Source organism: Mustelus asterias, chromosome 3 (assembly GCF_964213995.1).
Source record: "Mustelus asterias chromosome 3, sMusAst1.hap1.1, whole genome shotgun sequence".
Lineage (NCBI taxonomy): Eukaryota > Metazoa > Chordata > Chondrichthyes > Carcharhiniformes > Triakidae > Mustelus > Mustelus asterias.
Window position 1 is genome coordinate 28930361 of NC_135803.1, and position 20579 is coordinate 28950939.

The window sequence follows — 20579 nt, forward strand, 5'->3', positions numbered from 1 at the left end:
ACTATTTTCTAAATGGGAAAATGCTTCGAAAATCAGAAACACAAAGGGACTTGGGAGTCATTGTTCAAGATTCTCTTAAGGTTAATGTGCAGATAAAGTCAGCAAATGCAATGTTAGCGTTCATGTTGTGAGGCCTAGAATACAAGAGCAGGGATGTACTTCTGAGGCTGCATAAGGCTCTGATCAGACCCCATTTGGAGCATTGTGAGCAGTTTTGGACCCCATATCTAAGGAGCCACTGCCACCGTGCCGCCTATGATGTGGATGCTTAGCTTTGCCAGCTCGGGTGACCACTTTAGTGTCTGGTATTTTGTCCAGAGGAGGTTCACAAGAATGATCCCTGGAATGAAGAGCTTGTCATATGAGGAACGGTTGAGGAGTCTGGGTCTGTACTCATTGGAGATTAGAAGGATGAGGGGGGATCTTATTGAAACTTACAGGATACTGCGAGGCCTGGATAGAGTGGATGTGGAGAGGATGTTTCCACTAGTAGGAAAAACTAGAACCAGAGGGCCCATCCTCAGGCAATCCTTTAAAACAGAGATGAAGAGGAATCTTTTTAGCCAGAGAGTGGTGAATCTGTGGAACTCTTTGCTGCAGAAGGCTGTGGAGGCCAGGTCATTGAGTGTCTTTAAGACAGAGATAGATAGGTTCTTGATTAATAAGGAGGTCAGGGGTTATGGGGAAAAGGCAGGAAAATGGGGATGTGAAAAAAAATCAGCCATGATTGAATGGCGGAGCAGACTTGATGGGCCGAGTGACCTAATTCTGCTCCTATGTCTTATGGTCTTAACTCAGTTGTGACTGTCTTAGTATCATAGAATCTCTACAGTGCAGCAAGAGGCCACTCAGCCCATCAGGCCTGCACTGACTCTACGACAGTGCACCCCACCCAATCCCTATCAATTCCACGTAATCCCACATAATTACCCCGCTAATCTTTGGACACCAAGGTGCAATTTAGCATGGCCAATCCACCTAACCTGCACATCTTTGGATTGTGGGAGAAAACCGGAGCAACCGGAGGAAACCCACACAGACACGGGGAGAACATGCAAACTCCACACAGGCAGTCACCCAAGGCTGGAATCAAACCCAGACTTTAACCTGCGTCCCTGGAGCTGTGAGGCAGCAGTGCTAACCACTGCCACCGTGCCGCCTGTGATGTGGATACTTAGTTTTGCCAGCTCGGGTGACCACTCCAGTGTCTGGTATTTTGTCCTGCCATCTGATCTTCAGAAGCTTCTGAAGACATCTCAAGTGAAAGAGTTTGCTTCTTATGTGACACTGGTACACAGTCCAAGTCTTCTGTGCATACAACAGAGTTGGCAGGACTGCCGCTCGATTGAATTTCAGTTTGGCAAAGACCATGGGTGGGATTTTCCAGCCTTTTCCATCTGTGATGGGTCCCTGTCAGCAGGTCAGGCAAGCCATGAAAAAGTCCATGGACTTTGGTGGCAGCAATGTCTTGCTGCATCTGTTATGGGAAAAACCCGCCGGGGCTAATTTCACCAATGAGTCCCAGAGATTTTGAAATGATCTGGTACAATCTCCCCCCCACAATTTCTTAAACCTAGGAGAACTCAATGTCACATAAATGAAATCCATTATCATCTTGCATGTCTCACATTTGTCCATTTATTTTCAGAATCAGGAATAATTATTTATACATAATCTGATATGGGATACTTTTCCTCCCATTCTCACAATAGGGAATCTTGCAAGCCAGTAGTATATACTGAAAACTACAAAACAATCAAATTTCCGATATGGATTGCCAGAAAGCGAAACTTCCACCGAGAGCATGAATTCAGAAAATTACTGTAAGGTTAACAAATTGATTACAATCATTGATAGTACAATGCTTTTGAATGGACATGGCAATTTTATACAAGACACTTTCTGAAATACAATTTACATAGTCAGTAAGAAATATTTAGTTAGACTTTGAATTTAATGGCGCAAACATTAGTAATCAAAAGTTCAATGCCTTTGTTCACTATTCTAGCAGATGTCATAGCAGTTTCACCAAGATAATAGGGAAAATAAATGAAATCATAGAAACCCCACAGTGCAGAAGGAGGCCACCCGGCCCATCAAGTCCGCACCGACCACAATCCCACCCAGGCCCCACCCCCACATATCTACCCGCTAATCCCTCCAACCCACGCATCCCAGGACCCCAAGGGGCAACCCTTAACCTGGCCAATCAACCTAACCCACACATCTTTGGACTGTGGGAGGAAACCGGAGCACCCGGAGAAAACCCACACAGACAATGTGCAAACTCCACACAGACAGTGACCCGAGCCGGGAATCGAACCTGGGACCCTGGAGCTGTGAAGCAGCAATGCTAACCATTGTGCTACCGTGCCGCCCCAATGAGTACATCTTTCAATAATAAGTGGTCAATCTAAATGGAAGTTTTACAGTGACGTAGCTAGTTAAAAATCTACCTCCAGTTCTTTGTAAATAGCTGTACTAAAATTGTTTAGAATAGCCATTCAAATATTCTAGCATTACAGTAGATTTGTTATTTTAACAATGTACCAATTTGAAAAAAGGTCAATGCACCTAATTAGTGGAAATGTCAATTTAACTGTTAATTTCCATTCAGATTGACAGATTTGCAATTACAGAATTAGAATATCGGTAGTCGAGGTCATAGGAAAGGAGCCCAATGTAAATTTAATATTAAGTTAGTTGAATATTGCAGCATTCTTGTTCCTTTTTAAGAACGATGGGATCACGCAATGTTATTAAAGTTGCAGCATAGAGTGTTTTTATCTCAGCTGACGGTCTCTTCTTTCCCAATGTTCCTGCTCAAAAGAAATACAATGTCATTGCATTTGTATAACACACATTTATGTTTAGATTACAATTAGTGGTATTTATACATAAGTATAGGTGAAGTTGCCAGAGACAATAGCTGTAGTTTTATAACTATAATTATTGCCGATCATTTTAGCATGATTTTCAGAGTGAATCTCCGACACTCTGTGCATCATGGTGTGCCCTAGTGGGATTCACTCTGAAAATCAGGGAATGGGGACTATTCCCCCTGGAGAGGTCCGCAGCATAGCGCTGAGCAGGCCACTGCACATGCACCAATCTGTCAGTGAGGAGATCAGCACATGCACAGTGGCCCCTCATTACCGGCCTCCAGATCGCTGACTAGCCCAATCGCTGGCCAGCCCCGCAACCACCCAGCGCTGCCCTACCGACACCCCCACCTCCTGATCGCTGGCTCCCTAATCCCTCCCCCCGAACCAGCCAGCCCCGATCTTCTGATCTCCCCCCATCCCCGGCAGTCCTGACGACCTTCTCCACCGACAGTCCTCCTAGCAGTCCCGAACTCCCCACCCCCCCCCCCCACCCCCACTCCCCCCCCCCCCCCCCCTCGGCAGCCCCAACCCCTCCGCAGGGCAGCCCTGAAACCCCCACCCTCCGCACCCCCCCACCCTCCCCCCACCTTCCCCCCCCTCCCCCCCAACCCAGATGACCAGTATTGATTGTCCTCTTCCCTCCCTCTGCCTGTGATTCCAAATGCAGTGGTGGCAGCAGGACCCCACCCCCATCGATTGCCACCCCAACAGGCCGTGCCCCCAATAAGTCCTGCCCCCTCTGGCACCACCCCCTTGACACTTGCCCAATGCCCGGTGGGCAGTGCCAAGGTGCCCCTTGGGCAGTGCCAGTTTGTCCTTTGGGCAGTGCCAAGGTGCCAGATTGGCACTGCCCAAAGGGCACCCGCCCTCTACTTTTGACCTCCCAGGGGGGTCTCAATGGCCTCTCTTCAATCCAGCAGGGTTGGCCCACCTGTTCCCCATTAGTGGGGAGCAATTGTAAACCCCGCTGGAGCGAACCATTTCTGGTGGGTGGTGAGATGCTAGCGGACCTGGCGACTTCAGTCCCGGGCCCTCTAATGGAAATGAAGATTTCCATATTGTCATCAGTTCCTCGCCTATTTCCGGTGCAGAGCTGATGACACTAGAATCTTTGGCTGGGAGACACGTGCAGGCCGTGTGCCCAGAGGGAAGCCCGTGAAATGGCCTCTGCTGATGTCTCCCATTGCCCCCTAAATATTTAAAATCCATGTTCATGTTTAGTTACTGTCACATTAATGAATAGAACAGGTGAATCTATGAGTCTTTGAAGTGTAGAGGTAATGTGCTGGCACAGCAAATCTTGCCTGAAGGTGTCTTCAATTTCTCACAGAGGTCTGTGTGATTGTTATTTTTGAATGCTGCTCATTGTGCATTTGGGATCTTATCCTCAATGTATTAAGACTGCATGGTGGTTGAAGAACTGGGATGGATCTGATTTATCTTCAGTTGTGCCTTTCCATTGTGCCTTTGTGTGTAATGACTTCGTAGGCCCTTGTTTCTGAACAAATCCTCAACACCTCAGTTGGTTGCCATGTACCTTCTCTGAAAACCTGGGTGCAAAATTGTTGTTCCACCTCTGAACCTGGCAATTCTGCACCCTGATGTTTATTGTTCATGTTGGTCAACTTCTCTTGCGATGTTAAAAGCTTCTCTCTAGTTTGTCAGAGAGTAGAATGGGTAAGAGTATGCAGATTCATGTGCATTGGTCTGCAAACATGAATCTGCTGGTGATGGAATATTTGCATTAAAGATTCCGCAATGTAACATTGCAATGTGTAGATCTTGCTTGGTCTGTTTACATTAGACAATTAGGGATTTCACCATGCAGATAATTCATTGCTCTAGATCTAACAGCCTATCTGAATGAGAAGTATTAATGTGATGGATATTCCATTTCTCACACATATACTGAAATGGCTTAACAATAAATTGTGAACTGTTATCCATACCGATCTGTCTAGATGCACCAAATAAACTGAAACTCGCACTTAGAGTGTGCATTACAGTTATGTGCAACATATTGTGCAATTATTGAACAATGGGATATTCGGTAAGGTAGTTGACAATGATGATGAAGTTAGTGCCATAGACATAAAAGAGGTTGGATGCTATTTTAGACCAAGGGTGGGTAGGAGGCTCAGGTGGAATCAATGTCTCTTTGTGCTGACTTGGCACAAGCTCTCAACATGCCTCACACTGCCTGATGACAACTTCAATGTAATTTTTCATATGCAGTCAATGGACTGGGGAATCATCTTGTCTGATCTATGCCCATGTGTGAATAAGATTGATGGTATGAAATATGTATTCCCCATTCTTCATCTCACTCTGCACTTCAACATCATGTTTTGGGTTGTCATTCACCTCATGTTTGGTGGGATAATCATTTTATTGCTTGGAGATTCATGTTTTGTATAGTTTATTTGGATCTGCATGTGGCTCTACCTAGCTGCTGGTGACAATGACTCTTTCTGTCACATGCCTTGCAAAAATGATTAAAAACTGGGCATTTCCTTGTTGCATGCACACCTCCCACATGTCTTGGGAGGAGTGAATGTTCTTGAATGTCTGTCAACAATTGGGATTGTTTTAGGACCTGTAAGCTTCATTAGCTAGCAAGGATTGCTTCATACCTATGTCTATCCTTGAATAGCTCTTCAGTGATATATGTTTTGGGCTTCTCTAGCAGAACTTTCTGGAATTCCTTCATGAAAGTGCATGTGCGATCACCAACCCACCAATTCTGTCTGCTAGTTCTGTGTCTGAAAAAACATAGTATGTACTCTTTGTTCTGCATCTCCTACCAAAATGGTCTGTAGATTTTGTAGGCTGTTGTTGAAATTACATGTACTTTAGTCAACATGGAAGCTTAATCTGATTCTGAACTGGTTTTCCAAAATAATCCATGGACTGTGGAGCTCCTTTGACTCTTCTTCTGTTAATCCTGATGCGTTCAGCCTGTGTAGTGCTTCATTCTTAATTGCTATGTGAATTTTTATGGATTGCTATTATGCTTTAGATGCACCTGAATCAAGAAACCAAGGTCTATATGCTGTTTAACATTTTGAATTCTGTTATTAGCTGCATGCCAATTAAAACTGGGGAATTTCAGAATCACAGAATTGTTAGAATGCAGATGGTCAGCACTGATAGTCTATTCAATACTTCCTCCTTATCAATTTTGAAATGTTTTAGGAACAGAGTTTTCTTGTCTGTCACCATATCCTGGATAGCATCTACTTCCTTGATAAAGATGGATACAAAGTATTTATTTAATACCATGCCTCCAGTCTTCATGTGTAAGTTCCCTTTCCTGGACTCTAATCGGCCCTACGACTCTTTTTAACATCCTTTTACCATTTATATGCCTGTGGAAGATATTGCGATCCCAGTTGATGTTATAACTGAATGGGAAGATCCCAGAATGAAACCCTGGCTCAAAAGATTGTAACTGTTACTTTTTTAAATAAAATGTAAATGAACAGAGTCTTAATTTTAACAGCAAGATAAAACACTTACTAAACATGAAAAGTTGGATTACTCTACATTACTCCTTTACTCCACCTTTACCTTAACAATTGCACACAAATTTTGAGATTAACACAGGTTACAAAATACATCTTAAGCTACAATGGTCTCATGAACACAAAGTCCATTTTAAGCACACAAGATGATAGTGGTCAAATACACACTCCACTCTGAACACAAGTTAGTGTCTATGTATTTCTCCTCAGAATTCCCCCAGATGATTGTCACATAAAAGGTTCCAATCTCCACTCCCAAAACATGCTTTAAAATCTTCTCTCATAATAATGCTTTCCATTAGCAGTTTGCATTCCAAAATCCAGACCAGGTTTTACAAATAGCTCTTTTTAAACATAGCCTCCACTCCACTTTTAATGGTGTATTCAGTCAAAGATTTTACATCAAACCCTTTAGGATTGCTTTGTCTTGACTGCTGGCCAAACTGATCACAATTGCTTTATCTTTTGAATTTCAGGCTCTTATTGAAATATTTCATCTAGCTCTGCTGTCCCATCTTAAATCTATAGTTACTGCAATTGTTTCTCTAAGTCAGAACATTTTGTCCACTCTTCCTTGAATTCTTCTGAACAATACCTTGGTCACTGTTCACTTAACTCCAGTCATCCTAGACACTCTTTCTGTCCCATTTCCTTTGTTACCTGGACTGTGTCTTGTTCCTTAGAAAGCTTCACTTCTCCAATGTATTTTTTTGCCTCCCCTCTAAATCGGCTGACAAGCGATTCTCCCGGCCTGCCGCACTAAAGAATTAGTGCAGTGGGATGGGAAAATTGCCCCCATATTGTTGTAGAAAATTTTCCTGAACACATCCTAGGACGTTTTGCCACTCTCTGCCCTTTATACTACCACTGTCCCAGTCTACATTCAGAAAATTAACGTTCCCATTAAAACTATTCTAAAATTTTTGCATCTCTCTGTAATTTCGCTGCCGATTTGTTCTTCTTCATCCTTCACACTAGTTGACAGCCGATAGGCAACACTGAACAATGTAATTCCACTCCTTTTGTTCTTCATAACTCTAGCCAAATTAATTGTGTCCTTGAACCCAATGGGAAGTCTTCTTTCTCCAGCACTGCATTGCTGTCCTCAACTAATACTGCCCGCCACCCCTGAACCTTTCCTTTCTTTCCTATCTTTTCTGAACACCTTGCATCAAGACCATAGTACATAGGAACAGAAGTCAGCCATTCAACCTATCGCCTCTGCTTCGCCATTCAATTAGATTGTGTCGGATCTGATGTCATAATCCTGAACTCCACTTTCCCGCCTTATCTCCTTAACCTTTGATTCCCTTACTGATTAAAAATCTGTTTATGTCAGCCCTGAACATGTTTAATGACTCAGTCTCTACAGCCCACTGTGGTGAAGAATTCCACAGATTCACTACCTTCTGAGAGAAGAAAATCCTCCTCGTCTCTGTCTTAAATGGGTGACCCCTTACTCTGAAATTGTGCACTCTTGTCCAAGGTGAAAAAACCTCTCAGTATCTGTCAAGCCCCCTCAGAATCCTATATATCTCAAAAAGGTCACCTCTCATTCTTCTGAACTCTAATGAGTACAGGCCCAATCTACTCAATCTCTCCTCATAAGAAAATCCCTCTTTATTGGGATCAACCAAGTGAACTTTCTCTGGACTGACTCTAATGCCAGTATCTTTCCTTAGTTAAGGGGACCAAAAATGTTCACAGTACTCCAGGTGTGGTCTAACTCATGCCTTGTACAGTTTTAGAAAGATTTCCCTATTTTTATACTTCATTCCCTTTGAAATAAAGGCCAGCATTCCATTTGCCTTCCCTATTACCTGCTGAACTTGCAAACTAGCTTTTTGTGATTTATGCATGAGGTCCCCTAAATCCCCCTGTGCTGCAGCTTTCTGCAGCTTTCTGCAGTCTTTGTCCATTTAGATAATATTCAACTCCTTTATTCTTCCTACCAAAGTGCATAACTTCATATCTTCCTGTATTATATTCCATCTACAAAGTTTTTCCCACTCACATACCCTGTATATATCCCTCTGTACACTCTTGCAGTGGGATTTTACGGCCTCGCTTGAGCAAGACCAGAAATTCCTGCCCAAGGTCCATGGACATTTCTGTTGTCCGCCCCTTGCCCGCTCCGATTCCTTGGCAGGCGTGGCGATAGAATTCTGGCATTTGTGTCAATCTCACTACTTGCCTTCCTAACTATTTTTATATAATCTGCAAACTTGGCAATGGTGCATTCACTTCCCTCGTCCAAGTAATTAATCTATATTGTAAATAATTGTGGCACCAGCACTGATCCCTGTGGCACTCCACAAATTACAGGTTGCCATCCTGAAAATGCACCTCTTATCCTAACTCTTTATCTTCTGTTAGTAAGCCAATCCCTCATACAGGCTAAAATACTACCCACAATGCCATTGGCTCTAAGCTTACAAAAGCAGCCTTCTGTGTGGTGTATATCGTAAGCTTTTTGGAAATCTAGGTATATTATAGCAATGGAATCCTCTTTATCCTGCTCATTACCACCTCAAATAATTCCATTAAATTTATCAGGTATAATTTCCCCTTCATGAAGCCGTGCTGACTCTGTGAGGTTATGTTATGTATTTCTAAATGCTTTTTTAAATTCATTCATGGGACATGGGCATCGCTGGCTGGCCAGCATTTATTGCCCATCCCTAGTTGCCCTTGAGAAGGGGGTGGTGAGCTGCCTTTTTGAAACGCTGCAGTCCATGTGCTGTGGGTTGACCCACAATGCCATTAGAGAGCAAATTCCAGGATTTTGACCCAGTGACTGCAAAGGAACAGTGATATATTTCCAAGTCAGGATGGTGAGTGACTTGGAGGGGAAATAGCAGGTGGTGATGTTCCCATGTATCTGCTGCCCTTGTCCTTCTAAATGGAAGTGGTCATGCGTTTGGAAGGTGCTGTCGAAGGATCTTTGGTGAATTGCTGCAGTGCATCTTGTAGATAGTATACACAGCTGCTACTGAATGTCAGTGTTGAAGGGAGTTGATGTTTGCGGATGTGGTGCCAATCTAACAGGCTTCTTTGTCCTGGATAGTGTCAAGCTTCTTGCATGTTGTTGGAGCTGCACCCATCCAGGCAAGTGGGGAGTATTCCATCACACCCCTGACTTGTGCCGTGTAGATGGTGGACAGGCTTTGGGGAGTCAGGAGGTGAGTTACTCGCCACAGTATTCCTAGCCTCTGACCTGCTCTCATAGACATTGTGTTTATGTGGCAAGTCTAGTTGAGTTTCTGGTCAATAGTAACCCCAAAGATGTTGCCCTGTTATTGCATCCTTTATAATGGACTGATTTTGTCTCTCTCTTTTTTGAATAAGAGTGTTACATTGGCAGTTTTCCAATCCTCTGGGACTTTTCCAGAATTTAAGGATTCTTGGAAGATTGAGTGTAGCATCAAGGAGCCCTAGGAAAATTGGAGTCAATGGGAATCAGGGGGAAGCGCTCACTGGTTGGAGTCATACCTGGCACAAAGGAAGATGGTTGTGGTGTTTGGAGATCAATCATCTCAGCTCCAGGGCATCACTGCAGGATTTCCTCAGGGTAGTGTCCTAGACCCAGCCATCTTCAATTGCTTTATTTATGACCTTACTTCCCCCGTAAGGTTAGAAGTGTGGATGTTCACTGATGACTGCACAATGTTCAGTATCATTCGCGACTCCTCAGATGCTGAAGCAGTCCATGTCCAAATGCAGCTAGGCCTGGACAATATTCAGGCTTGCGTTGACAAGTGGCAAGTAACATTCATGACACACAAGTGCCTAGCAATGACCATCTCCAACAAGAGAGGATCTAACCAATTCTCCTTGACATTCATATACAGTTACCCTGATTTAGACATCATTACTTTCTCCCTTACTCTAACTTCAATTATTAACTTACTATTTTCTATACTAGTGCTTTTTATCTCATAGACATTTTGACAATTTTTTTTGACATTCTTTCTCTTATAATATTCAGGATGAATTGCTGCAGTCGCTTTCATGCACATCTCTGAAGCTCCAGCAATTAAAATCACAACCTTCTGTGACCTGATTTTTAGGACTCTTGGTTGTCTAACACATGCAATTGATCCAGCCCATAACATGATCACTTGCCTTTCTTGACTGAGTTAACCCTGTACTGTTTCTCTTGACTTGCTCTCCTACTCACCCCAAGGTATCAGCTCTCTATTTGAGCACTACCTGGGTACTGTGCCTTTAGTACTTTTGTGCACATTCTCAACACTCCTTGAAGCTTTGACTCTATTGCAGTCTCACCAAAACATTGAGGGTCAAATCATGCTATGCAGCATGATCTAAACCTGTTCACCATATCATACCTATACTTAATCTGGCTGCCAGGTTGTTTTACCATTTTGTTTAAAAGGCACCATCATTGTACACCATATTGTATGTGTTATAATGATATAAAAGAACCAATCATTTGTACGGGATTGAGTAAACAAGTGTGGCTTTGTTTATTGAGACTAAGTACGAGGGACATGAATATAAAACTTGAAGATAGCAGCTGCAGATCTCTGTGTGTAAGGCAGAAGTGAAACTAAAGCTTGATGACACACTCCATTTCTAGTGATTGCATGCTGCAATTCCTTAAAGGCAGGATCGGGTAAATAAAAAAGGGCAATGGTTTAAACAAATTATGTCCTGTAAGGTAGCACACCAACAAGATTGTTAGAATAAAGTGTCCCTATTTGGAAGGCACCAGCTTCTAATACAGTTCCTGTTTAATAATCAGCAGCTTAGGTTTAATGGAATTCTTTGTGCTATTTCTATTTCAATGACAATTGCTGTCAAATTACACATAAAGCAAAAAAGGCATTTTCTATAACAATAATTTCCCATTAACTCAAAATGGTGCCTTTGTAATGAAAATATTCTGCTTGAATGTTGTGGTGGATCTCAGTTATTGCCAGGAATGTACATTAAGTTTAGGTAGGAAGCCATTCACAAATAATGTGAAGCAAAATATTTTTTTCACAAACCACTCAGTCATTCAGTTGTAGCCGAGTCAGTTAATAACACAGAATCTATAGATTTCACGCTTATTTTCCACAACATACCTGCTGGATGGAAGCTCTTCATCCTCTACCTTGTATATATTGACGAAATCGCTCTCTTATTTGTTGGTCAGTCAAATTCACATCATCACCTATGACTTTAATCCTTAGAACAACTTTGAGTTGTCCTGCACATAATGTGAAAAAAAGATTAATGATTGACCAAGTTGTAGGCAGGATGCTCCTTATATATATCGTTGATGACCCCGAAGATATTTATGGTGGGGATTCATTGCATTAAATGTCAGCACTGTAAGTAGACTTTCTTCAGTTAGAAATTGTGATTTGAAATGGCACTTGTGTGGCATAACTGTTTATGGGCATCATTGGCTAGGTTAGCATGTATTGTCCATCCCTAATTGCCCTTAAAATGTTATTTGTCACTTATCACGCCAAGCCCATATGTTCTCCACCTTGTCTTATAAAAGAGAGAGGCAGAATATCAGTAATTGTGTAGCACAGTGTTTGCATGATGTCCCTGCCTTGGTTGAATAGCTGTAGATTTGAGGAAGCAATTAAAGGCGAGTGGGAGGCCGGCAGTATTGGTTGGTCTGAGAGGGTAAGGTGGAATATCTAGATGTAAGACATGAGTACAGAATGCCATGGAGTGCTGTTGTTGCTTAATACATTGTGCAGCATGAGAGACTGGTGTTGTGGTGGATTGGAGATGTCATGTGCAAAATAATTTACTGACCTTGAGCACCTGGATTAGATTATTATACTTCTTCTGGCACACAATTGAAGGACACAGTGAGGTTGAGGACCCCAGTGCCACTGTGCCACCGTGCCATCCATAATTGTACTTGATTTTACTCACCTGTAGTTGCTGCTGGAGAAATCTAGCCACAACCCAACAAAACGTGGTGGCAGCTGGAGATCAAAATCCACATCCAAAATCCAAATACTGAAGAAATTAAGGAAAGGACATGAGGAATGAATACATCCCTGGAGTCCCATGGAGGAGATAGTTCTCATCTTGGGGCCAGCTGCGATAGGGCCTATAGCATCAGTGTCATGGACAGCATTGAGGATGAAAACAGCTGCCAAGTCTATGCCTTGTATTATCTCCTAGCACCCCTTCGTCCTGTGTCTTGCATGATGAGCAAGCTGCTGATTCTGTGACAATGAACTTATGTCTTCCAATCTGACCCCCATTTCCTAACACCCTTCTGAATTCCTCCTTTCAAACTTACACTTGAGACACTAGCACTGCACATATTTTACAGGCGAGCACAGAGTTAGGATCAGAACATGGTGAGTCATCAAACATGTGTGTGCTGCAAACAGACTGGGGTGAAAGCAGTATCAATTAAAGAGAGGCTACTGCTTACATGCAAACATGGCCACATGAATGCAATAAATAATTCAGAAAATTGCGTTGAAGACAAACGTTGAATTTTATCCATTCAGATGCATGTTAAAATATGTCATTTGCCTCTGTGATGCTGCATTGAATTCATAGAATCCCTACAGTGCAGAAGGAGGCCATTTGGCTCATCAAATCTGCGCCGACAACAATTTCCGCCGATGCCCTATACTCTTAACCCCACGTATTTATCTTGCTAGTCCCTTGACACCAAGGGGAAATTTAGCATTGCTAATTCACCTAATCTGCATATCTTTGGACTGTGGGAGGAAACCGGAGCACCCAGAGGAAACCCACGCAGACACGGGGAGAACGTGCAAACAGCTCATAACAAGTAAAGTGGAGCGTATACCTCTGCCAGTTTCCTCCCACAGTCCAAAGATGTGCAGATTACGTGGATTGGCCATGCTAAATTTCCCCTTGGTGTCAGGGGAACGTGCATAGACAGTCACCCGAGGCCGGAATTGAACCTGGGTCTCTGGCACTGTGAGGCAGCAGCGCTAACTACTGTGCTACCGTGCTGCCCATAATTGTACTTGATTTTACTCATCCGTAGTTGCTGCTGGAGAAATCTAGCCACAACTCAACAAAACATGGTGGCAGCTGGAGATCAAAATCCACATCCAAAATCCAAATACTGAAGAAATCAAGGAAAGGACAGCAGCAATGAATTTCTGCTCTGGAAATACCTCACACATGAGGCAAGAAGCTGAGAACACCTAACTGAAAAAGCTCCAGAACAGAAGATGCTGGCAGCAGCAAAAAAAGACAAAAATTAAGCTCAAGCTAAAGTATCCAATGGATCCCTGTAGAAGGATGTGAAGCAATGCAGAGCCAGCAGCCAGCTGGGTGAGATGCAACTATCTTACAGTTCCAGGGAAGACAGTCTTGTGAACTATTTCTTTTAAGAATCAGTCAGTCTATATCCAAGGGAGGTGGAGGGAGGTGCAGTAGAATCCTACAGTGCAAAAGAAGGCCATTCAGCCCATTGAGTCTGCACCAACCACAATCCCACCCAAGCCCTATCCCCATAACACCATAAATTTACCCTAGCTAGTCCCCCTGACACGAAGAGGAAATTTAGCATGGCCAATCCACCTAACCTGCACATCTTTGGACTGTGGGAGGAAACCGGAGCACCCGGAGGAAACCCATGCAGGCATGGAGAGAATGTGCAAACTCCACACAGACAGTGACCCAAGCTGGGAATTGAACCCAGGTCTCTTTAAGCTGTGAGGCAGCAGTGCTAACAACTGTGCCACCATGCCGCTAGTAGAAGGATCCAGTACATTGATAACCTGGAACACTAAGAAGTCACCTGACCTAGAACTTAGGTTAGCAGTATAAAGCTAGCTAGCAACGTGTAAGGACAATGTTCATGGCTAACCATTGTAATATAATTATTCATTCCTCACCTATTTTGAGATGAAAGAAAGATGCAGCAGCCATTGCTACTTGTGCAGAATCCCAATAGTCCTTCAAAAACAGCTCATAACAAGTAAAGTGGAGTGTATACCTCTGCCAGTTTCCTCCCACAGTCCAAAGATGTGCAGATTAGGTGGATTGGCCATGCTAAATATCCCCTTGGTGTCAAGGGGACTAGCAGGGTAAATGGTTTCTTCTCCAAGCTTGCACTCTCTATTGCAAATATATATGCAGTTCAGTAATGCTATTAGCATAATGCATAATGCTTCAGCAAGATGATTTAATGGGGCCTAAGTAGTACATGCCATAGAGAGCAACAACCCAACTAAACAGTACCTTGCATAAGTTGCATTATTTTCAATACCAAAAGAAAGAGATATACAGATATGTTTTGATGTTTGATGTTCACAACTACCTGTCACTGTGGAACTGCCAGCAGCTGATGAAGTTGTCAATGATTGAGTGCTGTTCTATGTAGTTGTTCGAGATGCTGGTGTTGAAGAGGTCCGTGGTGCAACTGTTGATAGTTCGGTGGAAGATATTTTTGTTGTCATTGTAATATTTGATATGAATGCTTGAACAAACCAGAGGATTGGTGTTCAACACTTTAATTAGTGCATTATGTGTTGTGCTACCTTTTCTGATTCAGTCGGAGCTTCAAACTTGAGAACAATTCTACATATCATACTGGTGGTTCAACAATAATGTTCTCTCAAACCAATGTTGTCATACGTGCTTACAAAATCTCCACATAAATATGCACTGAAGATACATAATTGCTTTAGCACTTCTATTTAAAAACACCCCACTGTTGTTTTCCTCCCAGCACATGAAGTGTAAAATGTCTGATAATGTATCTTGCTTAATAATACCTGCTGTTGTCGGGGAACTGTTCCCTGTTGTTGGTGAGGTTGATGTGAATTCAGTTGTCAATGGTTGAGTGTGATTCTCTGCAGTCGTTGCACTTGATATGAATGTAAAGGCTGGTGGTACAGGTGCAGATGTTCCAACAGAAGTTGTTGCCATAGAAGCAGTTGGTATAACTGTAGAAACAAAATTGGAATTGAACCTCTATGGGATTCAATCTCTCTTGTTCCATCTAAATGATGTGCTGTTAAATCTGAGAAATATGACATTGATCACTGGCCAGCCCGGGAACCCCACAGTGCTGCCCCCTAAACCTCCCATGGCCCGATCGCGGCCCTATCCATTCGCAGGCTAGCTCCGGACCTCCCCGTCTCAAACCGCCCGATCTCCAGCACCCCCTCCCTCCCCGACCCAGCAGTGACGATTTCTCCCACCCCCGGCAGATCCCTTCCCCAGACACCCCCCAGCAGACCCCCCCCGCCTGACCCCCCCACCCCCCGCCAGCCAGCCCCGATCGTGGGCCTCCCTCCAGCCTCCATTGATCACAATGGCAGAGTGGCAGCAGGACCTCCCATCCCCACCGATTGCCCCTAGGCCCTGCCCCCAACAGGTCCCGCCAATTGGTCCCACCCCCAATAGGTCCCGCCATCTTGGCACTGCCCCAGAAAAGGCTAGACACGAGGCGCCGAAAGACACCATGAAGTGAGGCAAGCTGCGGCGCGAGGTTAGCAGACAAGGCAAGCAGGCGACTCCACTCAGGGCTGAGGGCAAGCCAGCAACAGTGAGTCACCGAAAGCCACCATGAGGTGAGGACAGTCGCCGAGCGAAGCAAGTGAGGCAAGCAGGTCTGCAACTTGATCTGCGTAGGTCAGCAACAACAAGGCACAAGGTGTGAAGCCCCGAATCAAGCCTTAGCCATGAGGAGATAATGAGTGAGGCAGTAGGCTGCCTTGAAGACCCCTGGTGAGTGAGGTGAGTGAGATTGTGCGAATGGGAGAGTGCAAGGGGAGAAGGGAGACTGTGAGGAGGTGGGGTGTGGGGGGGAATGTGAGAGTGTCGGGGGAGGAAAGTGGGTGAGGGGGTTAGTCAGGGTTGCAGACTTGCAGGGAGGGAGAGTCGGGGGGGGGGAAGAAATGAAGGCGAGCAGGGGAGGGAGGGGGGAGGTGGGTGGGACAAACTGTAAGTCCGCCTCTGCGGCCAAGGGCGGAAAGGTAAGCATAGCCAGTGCAGTCCTCTGTCAGTGCCCCCTGGCACCCCAGCACCCAGGAGAGGTTCTCTGTATCATGTGGCGGGGGGTGGGGAGAGTTTTCATTTTACCGGAGTTCGGGGCCTCCATTTGTTGCTGGCTCGAGCAGGCCCTGCCCCGTCACCATGATGTGTCAGAGATGCCTGCAGAATTTTTTTTATTCTAAGTGCTGCAGAATCTGGTGAGAAAAGTCAGCCGTGCAGCTGGGAAACTGCATGTCAGTTTTCTTTTTGCCAGAGCCAGCACTTAGAGAAAAATCTGAATTTTTGTCCATTAACAATGAATATCCTTAAGGCAGAAGTAGATAGATACTTGATATACAAGGAGGCAAGATGTTATCAGAGGTAGGTAGGAATGTGAATTTGGATCAGCCATTATTTTATTGAATGGCAAAGCAGGCTTGTGAGACTGATTGGCTTACTTCTCCAAACTCATACATATATTTGTATGTTGGGGTGATGGGAGCAGGCAAGAAAGTGGAGTTAAAACCACAGTCTGATCAAATATTGAATGATCGAAGAAGCTTAAAGGGCAATCTGGCCCATCCGAGCTCCAATTTCTTATCTTTGAACTTTTTAAAATCATAGAATCATACAGCGCCCAAGAGGCCCTTTGGTCCATCGAGTCTGTACTAACACATTAGAAACACCTGAACTCCCAACTAATCCCATCTGCCAGCACTTGGCCCAAAGCACTGAATGTTATGATGTGCCAAGTGCTCAATCCAGATAGTTTTTAAAGAATGTGAGGCAACCCGCCTCCACCACCCTCCCAGGCAGCGCATGCCGGACTGTCACCACCCTCTGGGTAAAAAAAGTTTTCCCTCACATCATGAATGTAAAAACATGGAATGTTTTAGCTTCTACCTTCACCCCACGTATTAAACCCAACTTTTAATTTGCTCTGAGTAGAGTTGTGAAAGTGATTTTATTTTGCTGCCCTTTATTTCCTGGTTGGGCAGCTATGAAAATCCTTTAATGTGATGGTCTGCTTCAACAGCCTGATGTAATCACTCCAGCTCCGTGTTTGGAATTACTCAGTAAAGAACACCGCAATTAGCCACAATGGTCGAATTTCAACACTCCCACTTCCACATCACTGCTAGAAACCACAAAAAAGTCTACTTGTTCGGTCAGGTGGAACTGGGTTGTTAACAAATGGGATGTCAGCATTTTTGGCAGAGAGTAAATAAAAGTAGGGTTAACGTGCTACAACTGTACAGTTTTGATCACTTATGTAAGGACATAGTTGCATTGGAACCAGTTTAGAGAATCAAAGTAATAGAGAAATCGAAATTCTTACCAGATAGATGGATAGATCTCTCAACAAGATCGACCTTATTGACAGTAGCAAGGACCCTTGCTTTGCCACAGACCGTAAACCCTGGGCTGTTATGAAATCATGATGTGGAGATGCCGGCGTTGGACTGGGGCAAACACAGTAAGAAGTGTCACAACACCAGGTTAAAGTCCAACAGGTTTATTTGGTAGCAAAAGCCACTAGCTTTCGGAGCGCTGCCCCTTCGTCAGGTGAGTGGGAGTTCTGTTCACAAACAGGGCATATAAAAATTCAAACTCAATTTACAAAATAACGATTGGAATGCAAGTCTTTACAGGTAATCAAGTCTTAAAGGTACAGACAATGTGAGTGGAGAGAGCGTTAAGCGCAGGTTAAAGAGATGTGTATTGTCTCCAGACAGGACAGTCAGTGAGATTTTGCAATCTGCCTGACGAAGGGGCAGCGCTCCGAAAGCTAGTGGCTTTTGCTACCAAATAAACCTGTTGGACTTTAACCGGGTGTTGTGAGACTTCTTACTCTGTTATGAAATCCACAGAGTTTTTATTTTCCCACTGTCGAGTGTATGTTCTCTCCCACTCAAATACAATGTAATTATGGTGCACTGAAGTTTAATCAGCTAAAATTACAATTTACCGAAAAGTGCACTAATATATAAAGAACACGATTCTAATTTATCTAATGCCCAGGGGAAATCTTAATTTGTTATTTACTGTTAATGAACAATTACAGATATTAAAGATATCAGATTTGCTTACTTGTTCCATTCTGTCCATAAATTGAGTCACTGATAACCAGTAAAAGAAAGGGATAGGTCCATGATGCTGCTCTCCCCATGTTGCTTTATCCTCTCCTTTAGCCTTGTAGGCAATGTTACTGCAGCCTGCATTCACTTCCTGAAAGCAAATAACTCAACAGCAATCGGCTATGAGTCTTCATTGCCTGTGAACACCCCTCCCAGCTCTGGAATTTTTCCCAGTTGAGATTATTTTTCTGGTAATGGTTTCCGGGTTCAGTTAATTTCTCACATTTCAAAGGTTATCCTTGCAAATTCCATGTTCTCTAATACATGGATAGATTGCTAAGGTTTATTTACACTGAAAACTTAGAGGAATTATAAAATAATACAAATCGGGTATTAGAAATAATTAAGTGATACAACTTTCTGTTTCAATTGAATAAGTGCTATTGCTTGAAAATAACTTAACCTAAGATGTAGAATTGAGATTAATCATAGAATCCTACAGTGCAGAAGGCGGCCATTCGGCCCATCGAGTCTGCACCGACCAAAATCCCACCCAGGTCTTATCCCCATAATCCCATGCATTTACCCTAACTAGTCCCCCTGACACTAAGGAGAAATTTAGCAATGCCAATCCATCTAACCCACACATCTTTGGACTGTGGGAGGAAATCGGAGCACCCGGAGGAAACCCACTCAGACACGGGGAGAACATGCAATCTCCACACAGACAGTAACCCAAGCCGGGAATTGAACTCAGATCGCTGGCACTGTGTGGTAGCAGTGCTAACCACTGTGCCACCATGCCACCTCTAATTTTTTTTGATGGGAGAGCAGGAGCAGGAGCAGGAAAAGGACTCCTGACCCAACAACAAAATTAAAAATATTTGCAAACATGGGATAGAATCATTGAATGGCTATAGGTCAGAATGAGGCCATTCAGCCTATCAACCCTATGACAACTTACTGCAAGTGTAATCAATGCTAACCTGACTTCCTCACCTTTTACTCATAGACTTACACTTTTTCTTTGCTCGAGTACCTATCTTTCGGAAGTTTCAATTATATCTACATTTAGCAACTTTTAGGCAGTGCACTCCAAATGTTAACCACTTAATGTATAGATGTGGAGTTGCCGGCATTGGACTGGGGTAGGCACGGTAAGTAGCCCCACAACACCAGGTTAAAGTCCAACAGGTTTATTTGGTAGCACGAGCTATCGGAGCACTGCTCCTTCACCCAACCTGATTGCCCCGGCCGATCGCCGTTCTCATTCAGCCCCCGCTGATCGCTGTCCCTGATTTCCCCCACTGGCTGATTGCCACTCTTGATTACTCGCCTGGCTGTTCACCACCCACCGCCCCCCCCCCCCCCCCCCCCCCCCCCGTTCAACACTCCTCCATCGATCACCGCCCCAGCAATCCCTGATTGCAGAATGTACAGTTCCCCACGCATTGCCTCCCCTTCAGGCCCCACCCCGCCCCTTCCCTTAGCCCCTGCTCCTCTCCATAGAGCCTGCCCCTTGGCGCTGCCCAGACCTAGTGGACAGTACAAGGGTGCGCAGTGGGCACTGCCAGGGTGCCAGGCTGATTATGCTGGCTGAACAGGGCCAGTATCATCACGAGAGGCAAGAAACAAGGTGCAAGCCAGGTTTTTTACCTCTCTCGCGATCTTACCAGCTTACCACATCGCTCGACCGGCATGACAAGCCCCCTATAGGCTTTGGGTAAGTGATGGGGAAGGGAACGTTTGTAATAAGGTGGAGGGCAAGAATGATTAAATGACAAAAGTTTTTGTGGATTGGGCAAAACAAAGAAATAAAAGATGTGTTCAGATTAGATGAGAATGGTTGAATAGCAGCCTTCGAATGCAGAGTGAAGGAATAGAAATGAGAAAAACTAAATCAGTAAAAAAACATGAAACAAGACAGAGGCTGAGGTTATGATCCAAATTTGTTGAACTCAATGTTGAGTCAAGAAGCTGTAGAGTGCCAGTTCAAATGTTTTTCTCATTACTTGATATCTGAAAAGAAGTCACCATAGCAAGTGACTTCATTTTGTCATCTTATTTCTAACAGTTGCCGCAAAACCAAAATTAAATTTATTACCTCATATTCCAGATTTTCCAGCATTTTCTCTTTT

General features: G+C 44.0%; 1 long non-coding RNA gene across 1 annotated transcript; it reads right to left on the reverse strand.

Moving 5' to 3' along the window:
• Positions 1–1617: 1617 nt before the first annotated feature.
• Positions 1618–18600, reverse strand: LOC144483271 (uncharacterized). The gene is made up of 4 exons (XR_013495986.1): positions 18455–18600; positions 15160–15330; positions 11500–11624; positions 1618–2819 (listed from the first exon to the last, which is right to left on the reverse strand). It is a non-coding gene; the product is annotated as an uncharacterized LOC144483271 (long non-coding RNA).
• Positions 18601–20579: the final 1979 nt, after the last annotated feature.